This window comes from Ctenocephalides felis, unplaced genomic scaffold (assembly GCF_003426905.1).
Source record: "Ctenocephalides felis isolate EL2017-DRISC unplaced genomic scaffold, ASM342690v1 CF-g0.4_SCAFFOLD_01886, whole genome shotgun sequence".
Classification (NCBI taxonomy): domain Eukaryota; kingdom Metazoa; phylum Arthropoda; class Insecta; order Siphonaptera; family Pulicidae; genus Ctenocephalides; species Ctenocephalides felis.
The window spans coordinates 15005781-15032115 of NW_020538040.1; the positions used below are offsets into that span (position 1 = coordinate 15005781).

Here is a 26335-nt window from a genome sequence, read left to right on the forward strand (position 1 = left end):
TTTCAGATGTTTCTACATCATCAACATTGCTTTTAATTAATTTAATTATATTTATTAATTTTCTGAAGGAGAAGATGTTTAGAAGTTTATTGCTAATTTTGTGCTTTCCTGGAGTAACGCCAAGAGTCATTCTGAATCGTTTGACACAAAAATTGGAGGAAGTATATGTATGTTTATAACAGCCTCTTTTTATGATCGACGTTTTCTCAAAAACGACTGCACCGATTTCAAAAATCAGATGTAATTTGATCAGCACTCGAAATTTTTTCTAGACAATCATTTCCTTAGAATTTGTAGAAAAGTGCAAAATTGTTTGTCCACTGATATTAAAAATTCAAAAACTATTCGTAAGATATTATTTGGCAATCGTGCTGATTTGTTTTTGGCAGAGATTGTTCTGGCCATATATTTATTATTGATTGTTAATTTTTGGGGTTTCAATAAAACTTGGTATAACGTTAGAGGTTTCTGGTCGTAATGAAAATTCTAAAATTAAATTTTGATTTGGATTAAAAGTTTTTTGTTAGCACTTCATTTTTATAAGGCATAAATTTACATACCATGAAATCAGACATATACACTTCTTAAACTGATTTTTGAGTTAACTAAATATATTATTAATTACAATTGTAATTATTTTATTATAACTGTAAACATTCACTTCTTCACTTGTTAATCAAAAATATATTCTTAACATTTTCATATTCATTTTCTATATCCATTCCTTCTATCTCAAGTGTCAATTCGGAACTAATCCCTAGGTGATACCTATTATAGGTTTATTCATATCGGAGGGTGAATAGTTAATAAAAAAAGTTATTATTAGTATCAATATAACATCGTAGAGCTAAACGTACACTATGAAAATTTAATTCGTAACGACATTACTCACAGTTAATTATTGATGAAAATTTATGAACAATTATTGCATCAAGGTCTATGTCGGGCGACGCGACGAAGGCTCAAGATCGATAATTTCAAAGTTGAAGAATTGGTTATGAAGACTGAAACTTTTCGTCTTGGTACGAAGTATTTATTTTGCAATATGATTAATTATTTGATGTTATTGATTTGCTATTTATGCAGAATACTGCTTATTAATTTTCAATTTATGGACGGAATAGTTTATAATGTAAATTACAGAACATCTAGATACTCCTATGAAGTCAACATGAGGTAAGGGAACTAGTCGTCAGTGGTAGCAGAGATGTTATGAAATTTTCTTTTAAAAAATTATGAGAGTTTTTAGTGCTTAACTTTTATAGAATACAAATTTGATCTTAATATGTTTGTTTCTATTTAATATTTCAAATTTACATATATGAGCAAGTAGTTTACAAAAATCAATTATAACTGTAATAAAATAATGGGTAATTGCATTAGGGCAGGTTTGTGAGTTAATTTAAACTCCAACTCGATTCCATTGCCATTTCACACCGCAGTGCCCGAAATTAGCTATTTTCAATTGGAAATATATTTTTGATATGTATGTTAAAGTGAAAATTGATATTACTGCTGCATGATATCAGGTTATCTGGAGCAGGGGTTCTAGCTCATGACCTTGTTCACACAAGGCACTGCGCTTAAACGGTACGCCATGGAACACCGATTTTAAAGGGGTGTCTAGAATTTCTGTATAATTTACGATATAAACTGTTTTGTTGATAAATTCAAAATGATGAAAGCAGTATTCTGCATTATTTATGAATCCTTAATATTTAAACAATTTATCATCTTGCAAAAGCAATTTTTTGGGGGTGGCGTGGTTTGCTTAGATGACTAAATATTTAATGAATTTTGGGGCAGATATTCGAATAATTGTTTTACTAATTTTTTTGCACTGAAATGTATTGGATGCATTAGATAGATATAAGATTAATTAGATGGATAATATTTTTCAATTGAATAAAACATTATATATGAGATAGTGATTTATAAAAAAAAATATGGGTAATCTAATATTAGAGCGTTATAAGACAATAGAATGACCTTAAAAATTCCACTATTTTAAAATTCCAATGGAGATTAGTTGTTTAGGATAACGTCATTTAGGTTAGGACCCTAAAATATTATTGTACCAACTATATTAATCATTGGAAATATCTATCTTTAAATTGATTGAATAATAATTTTGAATAAAAATCAGATTTTAATAGTTTTGACATACTTTTATATGTCGAGATTATATATCTTATTTTTTGTTGCATTGCTGTAATTTATCGATGGAGTGTCAAATAATTATAATTATTTTTATGGAATAACGTCATAGTATTTATTTTGAATTATCATCTTCTACTAATATTTATAGCAACTAGTACATAGACAATTGGCAATTACATGAAATTCTAGCCAAGATGATGTGCTTAACGGATTTTCCTGGATTGTATATATTGGTTTATAATTTTTGATTATTATTCATAATTTATTTGGATTATTATTGATATTTTTATTATTTACTTGAACTGCAATCAGAAATATTGTCAGCTCTATACATTATATGAGTTCTGTACATTTGATGTATTTTCTACTATCTAGATTTATTAGAAGGTATCTCAACAGTTGTTCTTTCTCTTCGGAAAACAATTATTAGATACTTGTAATAATGATTGATGTATATTGCAAAAATACATTGAAAGGTGTGTGTGTTTTTGATTACAAATAAAATTTAGATTAAAAATTGATAAAAAAAAATCTATAAGCTTCAGAGCATTGAGCATCTCGTCGGTTTTAACAATGAGTACTTCAGGTTTACTCTTCTGGGATTTTGATGAAACTTTGCATGGTCATATAGTTGATTATAAAAGTGAACACCTGAAAATATTATAGGCCTATGGAAAGTGGTTCAATTATAAAAATTAATTATAGTTTTGAAAAATTGGCCGGGCGAATGCGTACGTATATAGTGTTCCATATCTTCATAGGTGCAACATTTAATCTGAGGGAAATCAGTATTTTGCAATCTGCGGAAATATTCTATACAAAGATATTTTTCGAATTGTATATAGTGCTCAGAAATAATAAACTTTACTAATTATAAAATGTTAAACACGTTTTCCTCCTGATATTTCCCATTAATGCGTTATTTTGTCGTATGTCCGCTTCCTGCTCGAGTCGTGTATATGATTTTCAGTCACGAGTCATTTCGTGTCCGATTCACGATTCACGAGATCTATCTAATTCTAATATAAAGGTAAAATGGCGAACGGATGTCACTTATTAATGATTGATAGCTACAAGAACAGCTCGGCGCTAGTTCTGGGCAGGGGACAGCCGGGTAATAAGGGATAGTTTTGGTAGAAAATAATTTCGAATAACTTCTTGGTGATGACTAAATTGTATTTGATTCCCGAAGGAGAAGTTTACGTTTTTGCCAGAAACACCTACACATTTTGAGTCATTCTGAATCGTTTGAGACCAAAGTTAGAAAAATAATATGTGTGAGTGTATGTTGTGTTTTATTCCCGAAGGAGAAGTTTATGTTTGCACCAGAAACACCTCGACATTTCGAGTCAAAAAGCTAAAGTTTGATTTGTCGAACACGTTTTCTCAAAAACGGATGCTCCGATTTCAAAAGTGTCAAACCCATTTGATGAAACACAATAAGGACTCCCGTTGGTTAGTTTTGTGAGACGATCGGCCAAGCAGTTTCTGTATAATTAGTAGAGAAGTGCAAAATTATCCTGAAACAGTCTTGAACCGATTTGTAAAGCCAAAAAAACTAAAACTTCGAAATCTGACTGGTTAGTGATAAATTATTAAATTCTTCGTTCATGATTTTGAGAAAACTTTGCATGAAGATCGGGTATATGGTTCTAACAAATGTACTATGTACTATTGTCATAAGTCTACGAAAAGTAGTTTAATTATAAAAAATCATCAAAATTTAGATCACAATATATATAAGCCACAATTTTGAAATTGGTTGTTTCTCAAATCTTATTAAGTCGATTATTTAGTGATATCGAAAGGTTTCTGCAACTTGTCTTAAGGCAAAATCTCACTTACACCTAGATTATCTTACTTTTATAGACCATGTGATCAAATGGTCAATTGGTCAATTGGTCATGGTGTATTTTAAAATTAAATTTTTAGTTATATTGTCTTGTTGTTGTTTTAATTAAGATACTTCAATGTATAGATTGTTTGCAAATGATTATGTAGTAATGTAACTATATATATATATATATATATATATATATATATATATATATATATATATATATCATTATATCTCATTTATAAAAAATTAAAATCAGATCTTTTCTATTTTGATTTCTTGTAGAATAAAATTTTAAACTACAGAGTTATATTTATTATTAATATAGCTCTTAGAAATTTATAAATGTTTTATTTTTCAAAATGTGGTTATAGAGATAAAATTTACGAAAAGTTTAAAAATAGAGAAAAAACTGTATTATTAATATAAAACCAAAAATCCACGAAAGAGTATTTGTATAGACTAGTAGAGAAAACTGAGTATATCATGTTTGAGATTTGTGCGAAAAGATACAAAGAGACAGACCTAATATTTGTGATTAAGACAATTAGTGATTAGGACCTACCTTCTTATCATTTTTAAGAATAAATTAGATAAGCATATTTAATTTATTATGCACTTTATATTGAGGAATAGTTCCTTGTTCACAATCTCTACTTTCCTCTACATTAGTTAAAAAATGATCAGTTATACTGTGTTACGTTAATATTTTTTCTATTTGTAGAAATTATATCCTTTTATTTATTTTTGGTTGTGTAACTTAAATGTTTATTGATAGAGAGTTGTTTGGAATGTTATAAATAATTTATAATTTTTGTTATCAGAAAGCGTTCATAAACTATCATCATAGTAAACTATGAATTTTATTTTAAAAGATAGCATTTTTGATTATCTGGTTTTACCTAATTTTCAAGCAAATAATTTAATAACGCAGGCAATATTTAAATTACTCGTGGTAATTAAAAATTGATATTATTAAAATCTCAATCCATAACTGTGAACAGAAGTCTTCTCTTAATAGAACTTTCACAGTAAATCACACGTATATCGATTGGTTAATGATTAAAATATTAAATCAATTATTATTTAATCCAAATATTTTTTAATAGAGAACCGAACACCTTCAGTGTACAATACCGACTTTGACTTAACCGTACAATATTTTTTTTATATAAAATTCTATAACAATAATAAACAGACGTTGAACTTTGATATTGTGTTCCAGCATTCGCGTGTTCTATAAAACGTAATGGTTAATAATGATATACTGTAGACGATTTCCGTCTTTTGCAACAAATATATTGATTAGACACGTTTTTAATAATATTGTCAGAATATTCGAGCAATTGGAGACGTGTTCAAAATACCATAAAGTTTAACCAAGGACAAGGATTGTAAACTGTGTTATTATACAGCTTTTAATTCTGTTGTTTCGAACGATGAACATTTCCCCAATAAGTACGAAAATGATATGTTGTATGCACATGCATAAACAACTGATAGTTATGTATGAAATTTATTTGATAGTTACATATTAGTTTATATTTATAATGTTAGGTAAATTTTTATTTTCATGTAGTTGACGCTACGGTCGTAGCACAGTGCTACGACATACGAAGTCAAATATAAAATATTATAATACTTTGTTTGTTATTTGGCTGTAAGTTGAACATTTGCAGTTATTTGCCTGCAATTAGTTTTTCCTTAAATAATTTAGCTCAGTCATAATGATGAATTGTTTTCATAAGTGTGCGTTGGGTACGGTTGTGACAATTTTTTAAGGGTACGGTTGTGACATGTATTTGTTGCCCTTTTTGGGTGAAGATAAATAAAAATCTAACTTAACTAAGGCAAGTTACGAAAGACAAAGGAAAAAAAATTCAATACAAGAACAATAAAAAATTTCTCAAAGAACTCTTGTTAACTTTGTTTAAAAATATTGTTATATTTATTCGTAAGCTTTGCCCAAATATTTATGGTGCCTAGAATGACAATAAAATTCGTTATAGACCATTCTGGTGTTTATTCGCTATTTTCCTGTATGATTTGATTTTATGACGAATCCATCGTATTTAATGACAGTATTTCAGTATTTTTACGTAGACAAATGTCTAAATAACTATTTATTTTACTTTTCTCCCAGCTAACTGATAAATACCAAAATTATTGCTGATCCAAAAAACAGTTGGCACTACCGTACCCAGTCTTCCCTAATGAAAAATGAACTTACAAAGATTCAATGTGACAAATGATTTTCGTCAAGTTTGTCATTGTATAGAGCAACACAAGTTTTTTGCTAAAAAACAAATGTTATTCTTTAAATTGTCATCTATAAAATGAGATCCAATTTTTTGTAGACTGTTTAATGACAAGTCTTTCATACTATGTTGGAATAGTCCCATCAATTATAACATTATTTCATTAATTTAATTGTCTTGAGGCACTTTTTGTGGAATCACAAATATACAGTACAACGTGGTTTATGACTTAAATCTCATGTTCGTTGAATATTGTTATTAATTCAAATTACTTCCGTCTATGAAAATATGAATAGACACAGTCTCGAATTCGGGATAATAAAATTATTTTTTGATTATACTGATGCTAAGGGTTGGTCATCCCTAAGATTTTTGGTTTGTTTTGGACCAATTTGTTTCAATTGATTTTTTTATAATCCGTAGATAAAAAAATATAAAACCCTGAATTTTCACTGTCTTACTGCAAATCTCTATTTTGTAATAGTTATTTTAGTAATCGAATCGAAAAGTTATATAAATACATGTATTATAAATACGTAAACTTTTATGTATTATAAAAACATAAACTGGTTTTAACAATTTCCAAACATTTTTATTTTGTGAGCTCTTAAAAGGAACCTATTTGGAGGCGTCCATTAATCACGTGATCGATTTTTTAAGGATTTTTGGACCCCCTCTTTTTGGTGATTTGCGGTGATATTCAAAATTATTCCCCTGCCCTACCAAACATTACTTGTATTTTTAGTTACGAGAAAAATTGTAAATATTTGATTTTTTTGAAAATATTTGGATTTAAAAAAAAATCAGGTAAAAAATAAATGCGAGTGATATCTTACTACACCCCTCCCTCCCCCACATAATAGTTTGTGATTTTTTGTCAAACCCTCCTCCCCCTAAAAACCTCAAGTGATTAATGGACTGACAGACAGACAATATTTTAAAAATGACAATATTTTAAGAAATAATAGACAATATTTTAAATATTTTGAAGATGAATTGTCTAGCTGGGAATTGATAATTTTGGCTTATTTTTCTAGGTATTTTGAGTGTAAATGTATGTTACGAAAAAAATAATGTTAGAGAGAAAAGCGAGTTTTTACTTGGGTTTAACTCTTTTCAATCTTACAATCTCAGGTTGAATCGTCTGGGATTTTGTTTTATAACAGAGTTGATAGTCAAAACGGACCTTTTATAATATTAAAGTCATATAAGAAGCCAAAAATGGTCATATTTTTTCAAATTTCAAATGATATTAATGGAGTCTCACGATTGAAGCACTTTCTAATTCATAATCCCATTACTTAAAATGCTATTGATAAAGCCATAGAAATAATCAAGAATCATTTAGCAAAACAGCGTTCAATTGATCTAATTCAGATTAAACTAAGTATGTTAATTAATCATGTATATAGATCTTATCTGTTACAAGAGATGCATAAAATTATTTTATGATTCTGCTAATAAAAGAAATAAAACTAATAGCAAAGTACAGTTCTGTTAAATTTGAAATGTCTTTCATTCAGATAGCCGGTCATGTAAATTTGCAATAAAATGATAACTGTCATTATGCCAATCATCTAATTGTGTGCGTGTTTAAGTATTCCATCCATCTGCAGTTCTCAAAATAAACGCCAAATCATTTTTAATAACATTACGAGCAGAGGTGGCCAAATCGAAAAATAATGGATCAATATAGTCATATTTATATACCGAAAAATGGTAAATATTGAACATCAAATAGCTTTTGCTCCTTGAATGAGCGAAAAGGAAAAGTCAATCTGGTAATTATTTTAGTCAATTTTTTTATAATCGATTTTAATAAGAAACCTATAAAAGTTACTTTAAAATAATCTATATTTTCTATAATAATCTGTATAACAAAGGGTAGAGCAAGTCTTAAAGGTCCGCGGGTAAAAAGGCTCTCCACCGATATCTCAAAAACAAGTGAAGTTATGGATTTTTAACAATATTTGATAGTAGAGGAAAGAAATGTATAAGCAGCCATTACCTTGATTCTTACGACGTTGCTATCAGGAGAAAAAAAGGCAATGTTTGAAATTCCATAACAAAAGTATTTTTTGTTGTTATTTTTTTGGTTGTGAGTACTGTTGTTTAGTTTACGAGACCTTAAATTGATCATTATACAAGAAGTGGTAAGAGCCTCGGTTTTATAAACACAAGGTTCTGAGTTCAAATCCTGCGTTACATGCAACCTGATATCAAGTAGAAGTGATTACTTGAAAATTTGGATCGAAGTGAAAACAACATGCAGTAACCCATGTAACCCATAATCTATTCTAATAGCGTTTATAAAAAATAATACAAAGAGCACATTAATAATCTATTAATCCGAGGTGTAATGACTTAGTTAATGCTTACATAACAGTTTAAATTAAAATCACGATTAATCATATGATGGAATTTTTCTGAATCCAGTTCCGTCGACTACACCTGCTCTAACCATTCCACCTATGTTATTATTGTTTCGGTGTAATTTTTTCCAATAATGAATAATAATATTTTTTCAAATATCGTCTGGTCAGTTCTGGAAATTCGGCCTTGATGTTTTTAATATTTAATTAAAGCATCGATCCGATTGTATAGTTATATCGAACGAATTGTTTTGTTTCAAATTTAGTACGTCATATCATTTCATATCCAAATTCTGATACGATTGCGCATATTACTTGTCAAAATATGAATCAGGAACAGGAAGAGAATAAATTAGTCATTTGGATAGTGGAATTTTGAAAGTTTGGTGTAAGCTTGGTTGTAATTTTATTTACAGTCAATATATGATTCATTTTTATTTATTTATTTATTTATGTATTGTCTTTGCTTAACAATTAGTAGTTTATAGTTGATATTTGTATCTATTTATAAATCGCTAATTATTTTATTTATATCTAAATTATGCTTTATGTTGATTTATTCATTAGTTTTATTACTCTACAAATGCAAATTATATTTGAGTTTATTTTTGAATTGGTTCTCGTTTAGAATTGACTTGCGCTAGTTTTTATTTACGTTCAATTTATTAGGTTTTATTAACAGATTTTAATTATCATGCAAAAGAATTGCTAGATCGAAAATTTTGTCGTTTTTTTTTAATTTTTTCAATTTTTGGCCATTTGCTCTAAAATTTTGACTCCTGACTGTATAGCATCCACATGGCTTTTGTCAATATTTAGAAAAAAATTGTATGGAAAGTTCTTCATAACATAGCCTTGCCATACCATTTGTCTGTTATGCGGCAGAATCGGTCCATTAATATAATTGCTTATATTTGGGCGACGATCTTTACGTATATTTATCTACAAGAACGAAAACATACCAAACAGAAACTCATCATTTCTTTACACCGTCGACACAAGCAATATGCTTTGTCGAATCACTCTAATCGGTCGCGCCCAAATATAAGATTGAGTTGTGCTGATATGCTGTTTTCTCAAGTACTGGTTTTTTTTGCCATTTCTGCTTTGTATTTCCGAAACGTCTGGATCTGTCTTTACCAAAAACTAATCATCACGTCTCCTCGTCAGTACGAATCAAATGTTTTTTTTGAATCATGTCAAATAAATTGGTTGATCCGTGCTCCTGATATCGCGGACGAAAAATTGTATACAAACATACGCATATACATAAATACATCAATTTTTTCTAAGGTATGCCAAAATGTCCAAAAACCCCTGAAACTTAAAGATATGCAAAAAAAATAATTTTCGATTATTATTCATTGAGTTAATTTATAATTTTTGTTTTATGTTTTACTGAATTTTGTAATATATTTCTACGACAGCAGTTCATGATTAAATAAATAAATTTATTACCATAGTAAACACATCTAATCTAGATCTTTTAATATCGAATAAATTCGAATTGCTTACATTTTGTGAGAATACAACTTATGTGAACGGCCAACTCATCAATTATGAATCGTTCATCATATTAGCGTTCTCATTAATTCGTCAAGTTTAATAAATTGTGACATGTCCACAAATTCTTTCCTAACAGCTTTTATAGGAAATAGTACAAACACCTCGAATGTTTATTAATAGTTTTCCAAATCCACGTGGACTTTAGTGAAAATATAGAGATATTGATTAATTACAGGTTGGTAAAAGATGAATTGATTTTAGGCATGTCGAATTAAATGCGTATCTTCTCATCGAAAATAAATTTAGGTAGAGAGTAAATTTGATACTAACTGCTTTTGTATGTCATTTTCGTATAGTTTGCAATATAAAAAGCAAAATCTGAATTTTAATTGATTCTATAGATTATTTGCACGGGATGTTCATGCAACTAGCCTTAGGCGAAATGCTACTTACACCTAGTCTCGTAAAGTAAGTTATAGTAATGGGTCGAAAATTGAAAATGAACATTTTTGCATATTTTTACGTTTTAGAGGTTTCTGAACATTTTGGAATACCTTAGAAAAAATTGATGTGTGTGTGTCTTCTGTGTCCGCACTTTTCGTCCACTTTTTCGGGCGCATGGATCAACCGATTAGAATAGTTCAAAAAACATTCGATTCCTATTGATAGGGAGATGTGGTGAATAGTTTTTGGCAAAGGCACGGCCAGCCATTTCGGAGATACAGATAATTGTACAAAAAATTGCAGTTTTAAAGAGAACTAAGCATCCGATTTGAATGATTCAAAAAACTTTCTGCTTGTGTTGACAAAACGATTGCGTTTGGGAAAAAAAATTTTTTTTAGAATTTTTTTTTGCATATCGAAAATAATTCAGCTTTTAATTTTAATACTGGCTAAAGTTCTAAAGCTCACTTATATACTTTAAATGAATAATTTCAACTTTGCAATTCAGATTATATAATTCTTATAAATATTAGACAATGTTACAGTACTTATAATAATCTATTTAAAAACATTTAGTATTCCTCGAACATTTCGTTACGGTACGGAAAGTTCGAGCAATTTGCCTTGTGGCACGATTTCATACACCACTAGTTTTTTAACTTTATCGTGCTGATATGCACAGTGTCTGATTAATATTATATATACATATTTGTATGTATATAGTATTGCAACATGTTTGACAATTTATACGACTGTGCAATGATTTGTATTGTTATGAACTATTTATAAACAATTAATAATTGTTCTATAAACTCTTCACAAATATGCAAAGTAGCATACTCGCCGCCTGCCCTAGTCAAACTTATGTGAACCTTTGCACAAATCATTTTAACTCAAATCTGCAATTAACTAGATCAGTGGTAATTTTTGATATAGAGATTAAATGTAAGTCAGTATCAACAAATGATCTGTGTCTGCCAACGTGTGCGATATAAATATAATTTTAAATCGATCTTTTTCCATAAACAATAATTAAATTATTGACCTCCCAAAGTATTAATTGCAGTATTTATATTTTTATTGCGCATCCATTTTTGGAGTATATAATATTATTTCTGAGTTCATTACAATACTTATAGAAGACCTTGTGTCTGATAATCAAGTATTGCATTTTCGTGTCGCGTTTATTATGATCGTTCGTTATGTTATATAATAAATAATTTAGCAAACGCGCTTTGTCATCATTGCATTTTTCTTGACATCATGAAAATTGTCAATTGTGTCTGATTTTCCATGTTTTGCGAGAATAAATATGGATAAAAGTAGAAGTAACGCATCTTGGATGCGTCGTGGAAAATTATTGTATTGGACAGCTTTAGATCGAATAAAAATATAATAATAACTAGTAGGTAATACCAATATTTTACCTTAAGGCAAGTTACATGAACTTCCCGCTATGTGTAAATAATCGACTTAATCAATAAAAAATAAATTCATTTATGAGTTATTAAAAGTATTCCGAGTGCATTTATTACACATAATTGAAAACAAACGAACACGTTAACTCTGAGTATTTTCTAAAAGCAAATTTTCACAAATCAACAATTTTTATAATTGAACCAGTTTCCGTAGCATTTTAAAGATTTAGTATGTTCATTGAGACCAAGTACTCTATCGTTATACCAAGTAAATCGTCTAATTTTAATTTAAAAGTCAAAAAAAAAAAAACTACTCGTTTTTCAAACTTTGAATTTTTAAAATTAAACTACTTGTCGTACGGCCGTAATATTTTAGTAAGTTCTATAAGACCATGATATATATCGCCAAAAAATGTTCCATCAAAATCGGCTTAAATTTTTTTTAACTGTTAATTACAAGAAAACGGCTCGGTAGACTTTCACCTAAAACTAATCAGTATCATTCCCAACTAATATCATTCGAACAGTTTTTGATTTTTTAAAATCGATTCGGTAGTATGAGCTTAAATGTGGACGAAAAGTTAAACACTTTTTTCTAAATTACAAAGAAATGGCTCGGCAGATCATCGCACAAAACTGAGAAACCATGGTCTTCATCGAGATACATCAATTGGCTTTCAAATGGCGATGACAGGCCTAATTCTTTTTTAATTTTAAAGGGATTTTCGAAATAATAGCTACATTATTCAATCATGTAACATATAAATTTTATGGGTACATTTTTATAGAGATAACACTGTGTATAACCTTGATCTGGTATTTTATCAGAAATATTCATCAGCAGGGTTGGAATTACAATTTATTCAAGTTATCTTTTGTAAAACTGCTTTTATAAACTTAATTTACTTTTTTATTTAATATTTTTTTATTGTTTATACTTTTACCAGGTTTAGTTGGTTCTTTTTACTCCACCCACTAGTATGGTTTTTAAAAAATCTGTTGAATCTAACTTAAAAATAACAATACATCTTACAAAACAATTAAATAACGTATACTTATAAATAATTATGGTCTTGTAAACTAAACAACAGTGCTCACAACCACAAAAACTAACAACGAAAGAAAATACTTTTGTTATGGATTTTAAAACATTGCCGTTTATCTCCTAATAGCGACGTCGTAAGAATCAAGTTAATGGCTGGTTGTGCATATTTTGCCCTCTACTTTCAAATATTGTAGTTAAAAATTTCTAACTTTACTTGCTTTTGAGATATCGGTGGTGAATTTTTAAGCCCCGCTCTACTTATATTATAAGACATTACCAGCCAGTCAATTGTAAGAAAAATGTCCGATATTCTATGATTATACAGAAAACACCTATTTTTGTTCCCTTTATTGTCTTAAATATATTTCATATCAAGATACACTTGAAAAGAAATTAAATGAACATAATTCCTGAAATTATTCCAAAGCGTCATATCTCATTACCCTATTTTCCTCTTAAAGGTACAAATCTAATTTATTATTCGAGTTTTTACGATTTTAAAATAAATCCACCCACTGAGAGAGGATAAAAATATCCAACTAAATATAGATGATAGCAGTTCCATCCGAAGCTCGCCAATTAAATCAGTTTTAATTAAGTTGTTAAAGAACACGCGCCGTATAAAAATGAGAAATGATAGTCCGAACCGCCAACGCTCTACTGCTTTTATATTAATAATAATATTTTTGTTGCTTATTATTTTTCTAGATATATTTATATCTTGAGTTTTCTGCGTTTTCTTTGTTTTGAAAACATACTTTGTAAGGCTCATCTTGTAATATCCGATAAAACGTGATAATAGAAAATGATGTCTATTTTTATAATGCATTTTTAGTTTTTATTAAAATAGACGCAATGTACCATATTTAGTAAAGTTAATCACGTTGTTATGCCAGTTTTTTTTAAATTTAACGCATTTTATATAAATTGTAAAAAAATGAGCACCAATTTTTAAAATGAGCACAACGTTATTAACTTCCCGTAGGGTAAGTTATAGTAATTGCAAAAAATCGAAAATGAAAATTTTTGCATATCTTTACGTTTTAAAGTTTCTGAACATTTTGGCATACCTTAGAAAAAAATGGATGTATGTATGTGTGTATGTTTGGATACAATTTCTCGTCCACGATTTCGGGCGCATGGATCAACCGGTTTGAATGATTCAAAAAACATGCGATTCCTACTGGTGGGGAGACTTGATTAGTTTTCGGTGAAGACAGGTCCAGCCAGTTCGGAGATACGGGGCAAAAAATGCCAACTTGCCAAATGGTAATTCAGTTTTTGAACATTATATTGGTATTGACGAAATGAAGAATTGATTAGATTAGATAGGGTAGGCAAATCTAGTGGTTTCGGAGATACAAAGGAAAAAGTAAAAAAAAAGACATTTGGCGGTCAAAAATGATTATTACACACATGTTCATCAAATTATCATATATTTGACTAAATTTTTAAAAATGAGTACTAATTTTGTTACAATTTTGTTGGGTTCCGTGCCAAGATTGTTAATTTCTAAAGTTTACTTATACGGTTCAAGCAAATTTCAAAATTTTCAGAATTTTTTTTTTCAAAACTTTCAAAAATGTACAACGTTTTATACTTCAAATATGAATTTTAAACTTACAATTTAGTTTGAAAGTGTATATATTTCAAATGCGTTATTCTAATCGTAAGAAATATATCCTCAGATGGATTCATTCGGCATCTCTTGATAATGTAAACTTTCTCAAGTGTTTTGAGCGATAAGATCGTCACTGTATATTTTATGAACGATAGAACATATTGTGATTATAATTATCTATTTGAAAATGTTTAAAACAATTGTTATTAATCATTGATCAATATTTAATGATAAATGATTTTTTTCCTCGAATAATTAATTCTGGTACGGAAAGTACCAGCCATGATTCCATACGCCACTGGTTTGGGTCTTATTATAACCAAGGTAGGGGTTAGTGAAAATGATATAAAATTATATGTCGAAACGTATGGAAAAGTAAATATACTTTAAAATCTTTTTTTTCTCACTTAATATTATGCATTCGATGTTTTCATTCATATTTGTATAATTGAGGAATCTTTACAATTTGACCTGTTCAACAAGTAAGTGTCAACTTGTCTACTATTTGTAGCTGCCTGTCTGTCTACTTGTATACCTATTTGCCTGTATATTTGCCTACCAGTTGGCTTTTCTACTTGTCTACTTTTCTACCTTTCTATCTGCCCATCTGTCCATCTTCATAATTGTCTACTTGTCTACCTGTTCATCTGTCTGCTTGTCTGCATGCCATCTGGGTATCAATATTTCTGCATTTCCAAATGTTTTGGTAGCTTTGTATTTGAACAAATTCATTTTATTTATTGTATTGTATTTTAATTTTTTTTATTCATTTATGGATATAGGATTTTACAATATTAACCATTTTGCTGCGAGAGTGCTTTCCCCAGGAGTGACACTGCTGTACAAGCCAATATAAGGACCCAAATATTTGTTACACAAAATGTTTCCAGATAAAACTTGGAGTTTATTGTAAGAGGGGTAAGTAGAAACAGGTGTTTTTCAATAGAATCTTGATTTTTTTGTCTTGATTGCATACGTAAACCGTTTTGTATAATATTGTTATAGCTACTGTCCGACGCAGTAAACAGAACTGTGCAAGTCCGTCATTTTTGACATGTAATATAAAATTGTATACTATGTATCATGGAATTTCGGTTTGCGGTATTACTAACGACTGATTTTGAATTTTATACATCTTGTTTTATTCGAATGTATCAATCTTTGATGATGTATAACAATTTTTGTGCTTGCTAAATTATTTATATAGTTATCTCAATTATTGTAGAAAAATTTGCACCTGTGGTTAATTGAAACAAATCTTTGGGGTTAGTTGTAGCAGTTACAATATGCCTGTGAACACCTAGCCCCAAAAAAGGGTAAGTTGTTTAACTCCACACTTGTTCTAGAAAATGATTAATTATGAAATAATGAACTATAGTTGTGGAATTGTTTTTACTTGGTTCGGTAGAGAAATAGTTACAGCAACTATCCATCTTAATTTTGTAAAAATATAATCATTTGATCTTGAGATATTAATTAAAAAATACTGCTACAACAAGCTCGTAGATGCCCTATTGGATAGTATCAAAGTACTTCTTGAAGTCAAAATTCATATATTCAGAAATATCACAAAAGCATTGATTTTTAGTAATTTAATGATGGCAGTGTGGAATTTAGGATCACTTATGGTTAGATGACGTATTTGAATGGGTACTAAATTAAAAAGCTGAGTGCCAAGTCCATCACAAATTGAATACACATGTACCACCAAATTTGAAAATTTCTAGACAGTTGAATTTATGTATGAAAGCAATGCAATTTATGTAACGATGTAATGTAAATGTTTAGCTGTGATATAAAACATAAAACTGCATTTCGTTTTTTGTCGCATATTCAAAATATTACACAAGCCGATCTTTTAAATACCGTCCCGAAAGGGTTAAAGAAGTTGTAAGCTAAAATGTTGGTTCTTTGAAACACCGGTGATTACAACTTACTAACATTATTTTGATATTATCATCATAGTCCAGACATTTAAGCTTAAATTTGCTAAGAATTTCGGAATATGAGATACCCAGCTGTAAGTCTGTAAATACTTGTATATTGACATCTAAAAGTTGTCTCAAAACCTACATATGTTGCGTACACCCTACCATATGTAGGTTTTGAGACAACTTTAGGGTGTCAATATACAAATATTTATAGATTCACAGCTGGGTATTTCGAATTCCGAGGTGAACTTACTATAATGACTGGAGTATCAATCGAAATTAAATTCAAACATATCAAATAGTTGAAGATTATGAGAGTGCTTCCTCTGCAATGTTATGATTTTTATATATATTGATGTAACGTCTTCTATCTGTTCCCGGCCATATTATATATATTTGTCAAATACAAATCGTACCAAAACAGTTTCTCTCCGACCAGTTACATCAACGGCAAAACCGATCGTACAAACATTATCGAGAAATCCGTTTGGCCTCTTTGTAGCCAGAAGAAGGAAAGGCCTGGTGAACCGGCACGGGTCGGTTGCAGCCGGTTCGATCTGATTCGATGCGGTTCAAGGCGGTTCAAGGTAGACTGATCTACGGGACGGATCTCTTATTCGGCCCCGAGATTCGAACGAAGAACGGGTTATATTTTATTATTCTATAACTATCGCAACGAGAAAAGATCAGGTGAACCGAATTACCTTCGAAACATCGATGAATGTTTGTTGTTTTGTTGGAGATAGCTGAAATTTTTAGACTGGTAAAACATTTTTTTGGATTCCGTACTGATGATGACATTGTTAATAATAGATTATGATTTTTATTGATAAAAAATTAATTTTCAGGTTTTTGTTTTTTAAAGGATCTCATCATTTGAAGTTTTGCGGAATTATAAGCTTTCTTGCTTCATTAAAAATTTTGTTTTCTTTATATAATATAATTTTCTAAGACAATATGCTGGGTATAAATGCATTTAAAGAGATTATCTCCTATTTCATTTAAAATCGAATGGCTATTTTTTTTCAATATTCGAGTAGGAGATTCCTCACTAATTTTGTTTCTAAAATAAGAAACAATTACTGAAAAAATTCTGGGCTCTTAACTGATGATGAACGTTGTTATTAATAGATTATGATTTATGTTGATAAACAAATATTTTGGTTTTGCTTCTGAATGTATTTCATCATTTAAAGTTTCTTTGGCATTATAGGCTTCTTTGCTTCATTAAAAAGTTTATTTCTAAAATAAGGCACATTTACTGATGTCATAATAAAGATGATTAAATATTCTGCTGATAATCAAATATTTAGCTCATGATGAAGAATATCAAATTTTTTGGTATTTTTCGACGAAGAAAAAAAAATTAGGCTTATAACTGATGATGACATAATTATTAATAGATCATGATTTATGTTGATAAAAAATAATTTTTAGGTTTTGTATCTAATTGCAATTCATCATTTGAAGTATCTTTGGAATTATAAGTCTTTTGCTTCATTAAGAACTATATTTCTAAAATAAGAACATTTACTGATGTCATAATAAATATTATCAAATATTTAGCTGAATTTTTTGGATGAACTAAAAAATTTTGGGTTTGCAACTGTAGATTATACGGTTCCAAAAAAAGTTGTCTGTATTGGGCATTATAGGCACGAATCTAAAGTCAAAATTAGGGGCCAAATGGCAAAAAATTGAAAAAAATAAAAAAACGACTAAATCTCCGATGTAGAAATTCTTCTGCATAATACTAAAAATCTTATAATTTTTGTCATTTTCTGATCCTTTCTACCTCAAATGACAACTTTTTATTTTGTGGACCTGTGTTATTAATAGATTTTTTTTTGTTTAAGTTTTGTTCTTAAACGCATTTCATTTTTTTGGGTTTTCTAGGAATTTTTTACTTCAATAAAAATTCTAAAACATTTACTGGTGGGCTAAAGATTTTGATTATCTTTATTTAGCTGAACTTTTTGGATGAACAAAAAATTCTGATTTGGGTTTGTAACTGGTGATGACTTTGTTATTAATAGATCATGATTTTTGTGGATAAAAAAATTAGGTTTTGTATTTCATTGCATTTCATTCATTTAAAGTTTCTTCGGAATTATAAGCTTTCTTGCTCTATTCAGAATTATATTTCTAAAATAAGACACATTTACTAATGTCATAATAAAAAATATCAAATATTTAGCTAAAATTTTTAGATGAATGAAACATCTTTGGATCGTATCTTATAGAAGAAAAAAATATAAGATCGTACTGATGATGACATGATCATTAATAGAGTATGATTTATATTGATGAAAAATTTGGCTTGACTGTATTTTATCATCTGTAGTTTCTTCAGTATTAGAAGCTTTTTAGCTTTATGGAAATTTGTCTCTAAAATATTACAGTAAACATTATATTCCTTAACGATCAATTTTGATACTAAGCATTTTTCATCAATGACTTTCTTTAGTTAGTTTCAAAAATATTTACTATATTAATTTCCAACCAATTATTTTTCCAATTCCTATGTAATCTGCAGTAGTTCATCGATTACATAATAATATTATTAATACATCAATTAATATAATTGTTCGTTTTATCTCATTGATCATTGAGGTCAATATATGTAATTATTTATATTCTATCGACACGAAAATTAACGAATATCGTGGCATCTAAAATATAATTATGTATTAGAACTATTTCTAGATTAATGTCAATTAAACTCTTACATATGTTAATGTATTACATATATAGAGTATTAACAGAATATTTATTGTGTAATAGAGGAGGAAATTATGAAGATATTTAGTCTATTGATGTCAATGAATTTATGTAATATCCGAAAAGTTTTTTTTTTTTTAAATTAATTGAAGAGTAAAATGAAATAATTGCAATGAATAATAATATTAATGAATTGACTGAAGAAATTGGATTAAATTGATCTGAAGACTTTTTTACTCACTGTTAACTTTTTTGCAAATATGATTCAAAATAACATAATTGATATTATAAATGGTTTCACGGTTTAAGGAATATAATATAATCTATTCTATAATATATTTATGAAAGAAACTTTAGCAAAATTGAAGACTTATTTTTTGAGAACCAAATTGCATTCCAAAAGAATAAAAATATAATGAGTTGAATCATGATAATATTTATATATGTGTAATTCCTATCACAATATATGATTATAATCAAACATGTTATTGACATATGCTAATCTGAAATCAGATGATTCTCCATAATTGCTTTTTAGCTCAACTACCTGTTTATTGATTTTACAATTTTATCTTTGACTTAATTATTGACTCATTTATGACTTAATTATTGACTCATTTATGACTTTTACTTGACTTATTTATTAAGTGTCATTGAAAAAATGTGAAAGATTCAATCTACAGAATCTAGCTACGGAAAAGTTATAAAAAACCACAAATTTTATGATAAATTCATAATTCAAGACATTTGTGAATGTTAAGGTATATTTTTTTAAATGTATTTTTACACCTTGCTTTAAAGTATTTATTTTATGCAACTAGTCATATTGTGTTCTTCAATTTATAAAAAAAACTAGTTGTGCATGGCATCGTGCCTTAAGGCAAAATTGGAACTTTCCATATCGTAACTTAAAATTTTTCAGAACTTTAAATTTTTTTGTTTTTTTGGAATTATTGACTTTTTTAATAATCTGCCTTTTAATAATAGCCTTCTTCAAAAGCAAATCATTGCAACACAAGCAAAATGGTTTTTGAATAATTCTGATCCGATGAACAGTTCTCTCAAAAACTGCATGATAATTTTGAGCTCAGTACCTCCAAAACGGCTAGACCTGCTTTTAGCAAAAATCAATTTAAACTTTTTGCACAAATGTTTTTTGAGTCATCGATGTCGTTTGATCTATGTAGAGGACATGTGTTTGAACCATGTATAAATATGGTAACCATATGAACGATTTTTTTAAATTTAAAATTTTGGTATGGAACCCAAAAAATTTGTACTCGTTATTAAAATCTATATGAAATAATTGATGTTTTTAAAAAAAATGATTCTATTATATTTATATTATATACAAATATTTATTTTGCATGGTTAATTAATTAAACCAATGAAACATGATGAAACTTAAATTTGTGTAAATTTTTTTTACCGAAATTGTCTTTTTGGTTATTCTCTGTTGGGTAGCATTTTGAAATTTACATTTTTTATCAAACACAAAACAAACATATCATTCATAAATAGAAATTGAAAAACAAGAATAATATTTTATCATTTCTTCGCTCGCAATCGTATTCCCTGTATAAAAATAATTGCATTTCATCAAGACATAATGTTTTTGCAAACGACGTGTTTTCTCTAATTTTTTCTACTGTTTCCAAAACAAAGAGCAATCATTTGATAATGAAATCTGTGGTTTCGGGCCATTGATAGGATCCAATCGTGCGTAAAGTATAAAAAAAGACTTTCTATGAAGGAAGATGACTCTTGCATTACCATTTTCTTAAGAAATCGCGAACGTTGTTTACAAATCGTTTAAAGAGTAAGTAAGTAAGCCAAGGTTATATTTATACGAGCAAATTAAATAGAACGATAATGAAATTTACGATGTTTTTATATATTTAATAATGTGGGTACTTTTTTATTCAAATGTGAAAGCATTAATTTCTTACAGATGACTAATTTTCTTAAACAGATTCTTTTTCGGATAATTTTAGAGTGTTACTAAGAAGATTCGGAATATCAGACAAAAATACCCATATTTTTCAATTTATGAAGTCATTTATTAAGTCTATTATCATATTTTTTTGTCGAATCTTGAAACACAAAAGTAGGTATTTTATTTACCTACAACAGTTCCATGTTATCAAATCAACAAACTTCGATAACTTTTTGAACTGCGCACATAAATTTGAGCACACGCTCCACCGTATCATGTATAATTAATCAAACGGTCCATATTTAGCTATTGTATTAATTAATTAAATTCCGAATTACGTCGTTTTCGCAAAATTAAACATTTTCTCAACAAATTTACAATTTGAACAAATATAACAGTGACAGGCTATTCACGCGTAAGCGAAATGAATGCGATAAACAACGGGACCAGGTGTCGTCGTCATTTTTCACTCAATTTCAATCTAAACATATCGTAATGCGCGTCTCATTTGATTAAATAACAATTGTTTAAACAAAACACAATTGTGTGGGTAATAAGTAATTGAACTTTTTTTAGGAATTAATTGCATGTCATTTTTAAAACATTTATGGTTAATACTGTCAATTAGAGATGGGTAACTCACTCCGGAGTTATCACTCCGGTACAACTCCGCCCTCGGAGTGAATCCGAGCGGAGTTGTGTCGGAGGTTTTGTGATATTCGACTTTCGTAAACTGGTATTAAACCTGTTAACTCGAGCAGACATTTAGGGAACGTTTTTGCTTTGGGACCTTTCAGATATACGAGTCAAAATAATGCTATTGTATATTTTCCAGAAAATACAAAAATATTACTTCAAAGATACAGAACAATGTTTTAGGCTGTAAATTCATTCTCTGTCAATATAGAGCATTCAGTTATCAGCGTTTGACAACAATTTTGTAAGGTTTAATCTTCCATCTCCCGGATGATGATATCAAGTCTACATCTTTTTTTGTTAGAATATCAGTAATAACGCTAAACTATCTCGTTCAACTTTATTTTACAACTATTAAATTATATTTCATCTTAAGTATCCAGAAATACTGCAAATTGGGTCTTTACAAGCTCAACCAAATCGCGACTACAAATCGAATGCCTAATTATTCTACCACTTACGCTTTGCCGTGTGTTAGTTTAAATCACAAAGTTGAACAAAAATGTATATTTGTTACATTTAGTCTACAGGTTTTCTTGTATTTCAATTTACAGGTCTAGATTACTATCTGTCTTCCTCTCTACCTGTCTACCAGTTTACTTGTCAACTTGTTTGTCATTCAACCAATTCACCAGTTTTCCAATTTACCTGTGTACCAGTTTACCATTTACTTGTTCAATTCAATTCAATTTATCGTTTATCAATCTACCATTTTACCGGCTCACCAATTTAACTATCAACCCGTTTCACATGCCTACCAATTTACATGTCAACCTGTTTATCTGTCTTGTTAGTTGTCTATCTACCAGTTATCTTGTCTACTATTTTACATATTTTCCAATTTACCTGATCACCAGCTTTGCAACAATTTACCTGTCTACCAATTTACCTAACAACCTGTTAATCAATACACCATTTAAATCAAATCGCCAGTCAAATTTTTTTCTGACCCCCTGAAAGTTGTTATGGACCCCTGTGGGACCCCTAAATTGGAAACTACTGATTTAGAGCAACGATTCTGAAATCTGTCGTATTCTGTTATTTTTACTCTAAAGTGCTTCTTGTTTTACATTGTTAGAGATACACATATTTCAACGAACGTATAAACAATTGTGCTAAGTGAAAAAATAGTATTAACAAATATTTGCACGCAAAAATAGATAATCTTTAAGTTTTGTTTATAATTTTAACACGATTATTTTTTGCTTTTTATGTGACTAGTAATTGAGTTTCTAGTGCAGTAATAGATTTGTTATTCATATTACAAAATATAATAATAAAACCGTCAAATTGAAAGATATAGTTTAATATCTGTTTAGTTTCTCTTCTGCGATTATCAGTAATGAAATTTCAAAAAGTTTTATTTCCAATTGATCTGACTCAATACTTTATTATTACATATAAGTGGATCGATAGCAATAAACAAATTGTTCCTACTTCTGAGGCAATAGTTTTATTTTCTAATAGTAATTGGCACATTGATGTTTGCAAAATGCGTTTACTAAATCGTTTTTCGAATTATTTACTTACCGCAATTCTATCAATAAAATTCTTACGACACATAAATCAAAGAGGGACAAATAATAAGAATTAAAATGTAAGGACATGAAGATTATTGAAAGCAATTTCTTGCATATTTACTTTACTTATTAATCTGAATTCATTGATTTAAATTTAAATGTTTTTAACTAGCTTAAGAGTAAACTTTTTGCCCAAAGTTATATACGAAATAACATTAACAGCTTTTGTGCAAATAATTGTAATGACAATCTATAATATTACCTTTTCGTAGAAAATGAAAATTTTTGTTTATCTTTACGTTTCAAGACCTCCTAAATATGTTGGCATACCTTAGAAAAAATAAAAAAGAGCCAATCGATGGTCAAAACTAATCATTCCAATTATCAGATATTTTATAGAGATTTCAATAATGAATACAATTTATGTGTCAATTTTTATTGGGTTCCGTACCAAGATTTTTTATTTTTTAGGTTCACTTATATAGTTCACTTATAGATATGATACCAATTAAATTTGCTTGTGTTGACGCTTTGTAGGCATGATTAGTTTTCGAACAAGGCAGGCCCAGAAATTTAGAAATTTTTTAAAAATTTCCAAAAAAATCATATTTTCTATTTTTCTCTCAATTGCCCAAATTTTCCAGATTTTTTAAAAGAAAAATCAGCATTTTCGTAAAAATTCAAAATTTTTCAAGAAAGTCAAAATCTTAAATATCTAAAATTTAGAAATCTTCAAAAAACCGATTTTTTTCTAATACTCAAAATTTACAACAAAAAAAATTAATTGCGGTGCGAGAAGTTCTAGTTCCACTTCTCGTACCGTATTAGAAAAAAATCGCTTTTTTGAAGATTTCTAAATTTTATATATTTGATAATTTTGACTTTCTTGTAAAATTTTACTTTACTTTATGCCATGCGCCAATAGTTTACTTTCTGCTAGGTATCAAAACTTAATAAATATTTGCCTCATTTCTACTTTTATTATTATAACGTAATAATTCCAAATATTATCCACATTTGTGTCATTCGGAAAACAACTTTTAATTATTTCAATTAAAAACATTAATATTTAGAAAGCTAACCATTTGTTCCCATAACATACTATTTGTTCCCACAACATGCGGTTAAACATTTATTACACTAACCAAAATAATTAACAACAATTTTAATGATATGGTTTTTTACATAATTTCAACTCCACCGTATGTTGTGCATTTCGCCGTCCTTGATACTATTACACACATTTTGGCACGTTTGGCGCCGTCATTTGAATTTTGATTCATCGCGAATGTTTTCGCTCACAAGGCGATCGAATTCGCGGAGGCCGGCCAATGATTCCGAACGATCGATTATGTATTGAAATGTAAACAAACAAATCTAAATATCGTAATATACGAGAAAAATAATATGAGGTCAGTAGACCGCGTTTTTAAGACGGGAACATCTGCCTTGTTTTTAATTCAGAAGACATTCTTAGTACATTTTGTGCTTGGTTGTTTTGGTCTAAGCGCTGTGATATAAAGAGGTATTTAATAAGTTTAATGTTACTGTTTTGGCATTCATAAAATTGCTACGTATTTTTGTTTTTGTACAGCAATCAGGACTTAAATGTTCTATGAGCGGTTGTGGTGATACTTCTTAACTATGTGACAACCTAATAGAATTTTTTGCAGTACTAATATGTTTTTGATTTGATACTACAGCCGGAAAAGGGTGTATTAGAGATAGGAAAAGCCAGAGCCTAAAGACTACCAGATATTAGATAATAAGTTGACATAATAGGACTTAAAACTAGATACATAAGTAAAGTGACCATATGGTGTCCTGGGTTTTTCTGAAAGCAAAATTTGTCCCGGATTTAGATGTTCTGTCCCGGATTGTCACGGGTTTCTAAAAACTATAGTTATTAAATGAATATTTCGAATTACTTGATAACAAAATTACAACAATTCATCAAAAATAAGATAATGATTATATACATCGAGTATGCTTATGTGAACGTTATGAATGAGAAAATTGCCGAATGCAAAATTCCAACAGGTGATTAAAATAGCCCCTCACATTAATAATTTGGGACTTTTATTTTCGATTACACAAAAATTACCAAAAATGATGAAAACGAACTTTTTGAACGCCTTGCACAAGTGCTCATTTTTACTAAAGTTAATTATGAAAAAAAAAGACTTAATATAGCATATAATAGAACTAGTGGTGTATGGCATCGTGCCTTAAGGCAATTTTCTGGAACTTCTCGTACCGTAATGAAATGTTCGAGGAATATTAAATGTCTTCAAATAGATTTTTATAAATACTCTAACATGGTCTAATATTTATAAGAATTATATAAACTGAAATGCAAAGTTGAAATTATTTGTTTAAAGTATATTAAAACTTTAGTCAGAATTAAAAATTAAATCTGAACAATTTTCGATATACAAAAATAAATTGTTTGAAAAATAAAAATTTCATCAATTTTTTTTCCAAAAGCAATTATTTTGTTAAAACAAGCAGAAAGTTTTTTGAATCATTCAAATCGAACGCTTCGTTCTCTCAAAAACTGCCTTTTTTGTACAATTAGCTCGGTATCTCCAAAACGGTTGGACTTGCCTTTGCCAATAACCAATCACCTCTTCTCCCAATCATTACAAATTGAATGTTTTTTAGATCATTCTAATCGGATACTCCGTTCTTTCAAAAACTCGATTTGTATTTTCTGCACTCTTTGCTCCGTATCTCCGTAACGGCTGGACCTGCCTTTGCCAAAAGCTAATCAGCACATCCTCTATCAATTGGAATCAAATGTTTTTTGAACCATTCAAATCGGTTAATCCGTGCGCCCGAAAACGTGGACGAAAAATTGCGGACATAAA

The 26335-nt window shown here is 28.9% G+C and overlaps 1 protein-coding gene across 1 annotated transcript in view; it reads right to left on the bottom strand.

The window, feature by feature from the left end:
- LOC113378664 (UNC93-like protein) overlaps positions 1-26335 on the bottom strand; it is a 58953-nt gene that overhangs the window by 10682 nt on the left and 21936 nt on the right. The window lies entirely within an intron of this gene.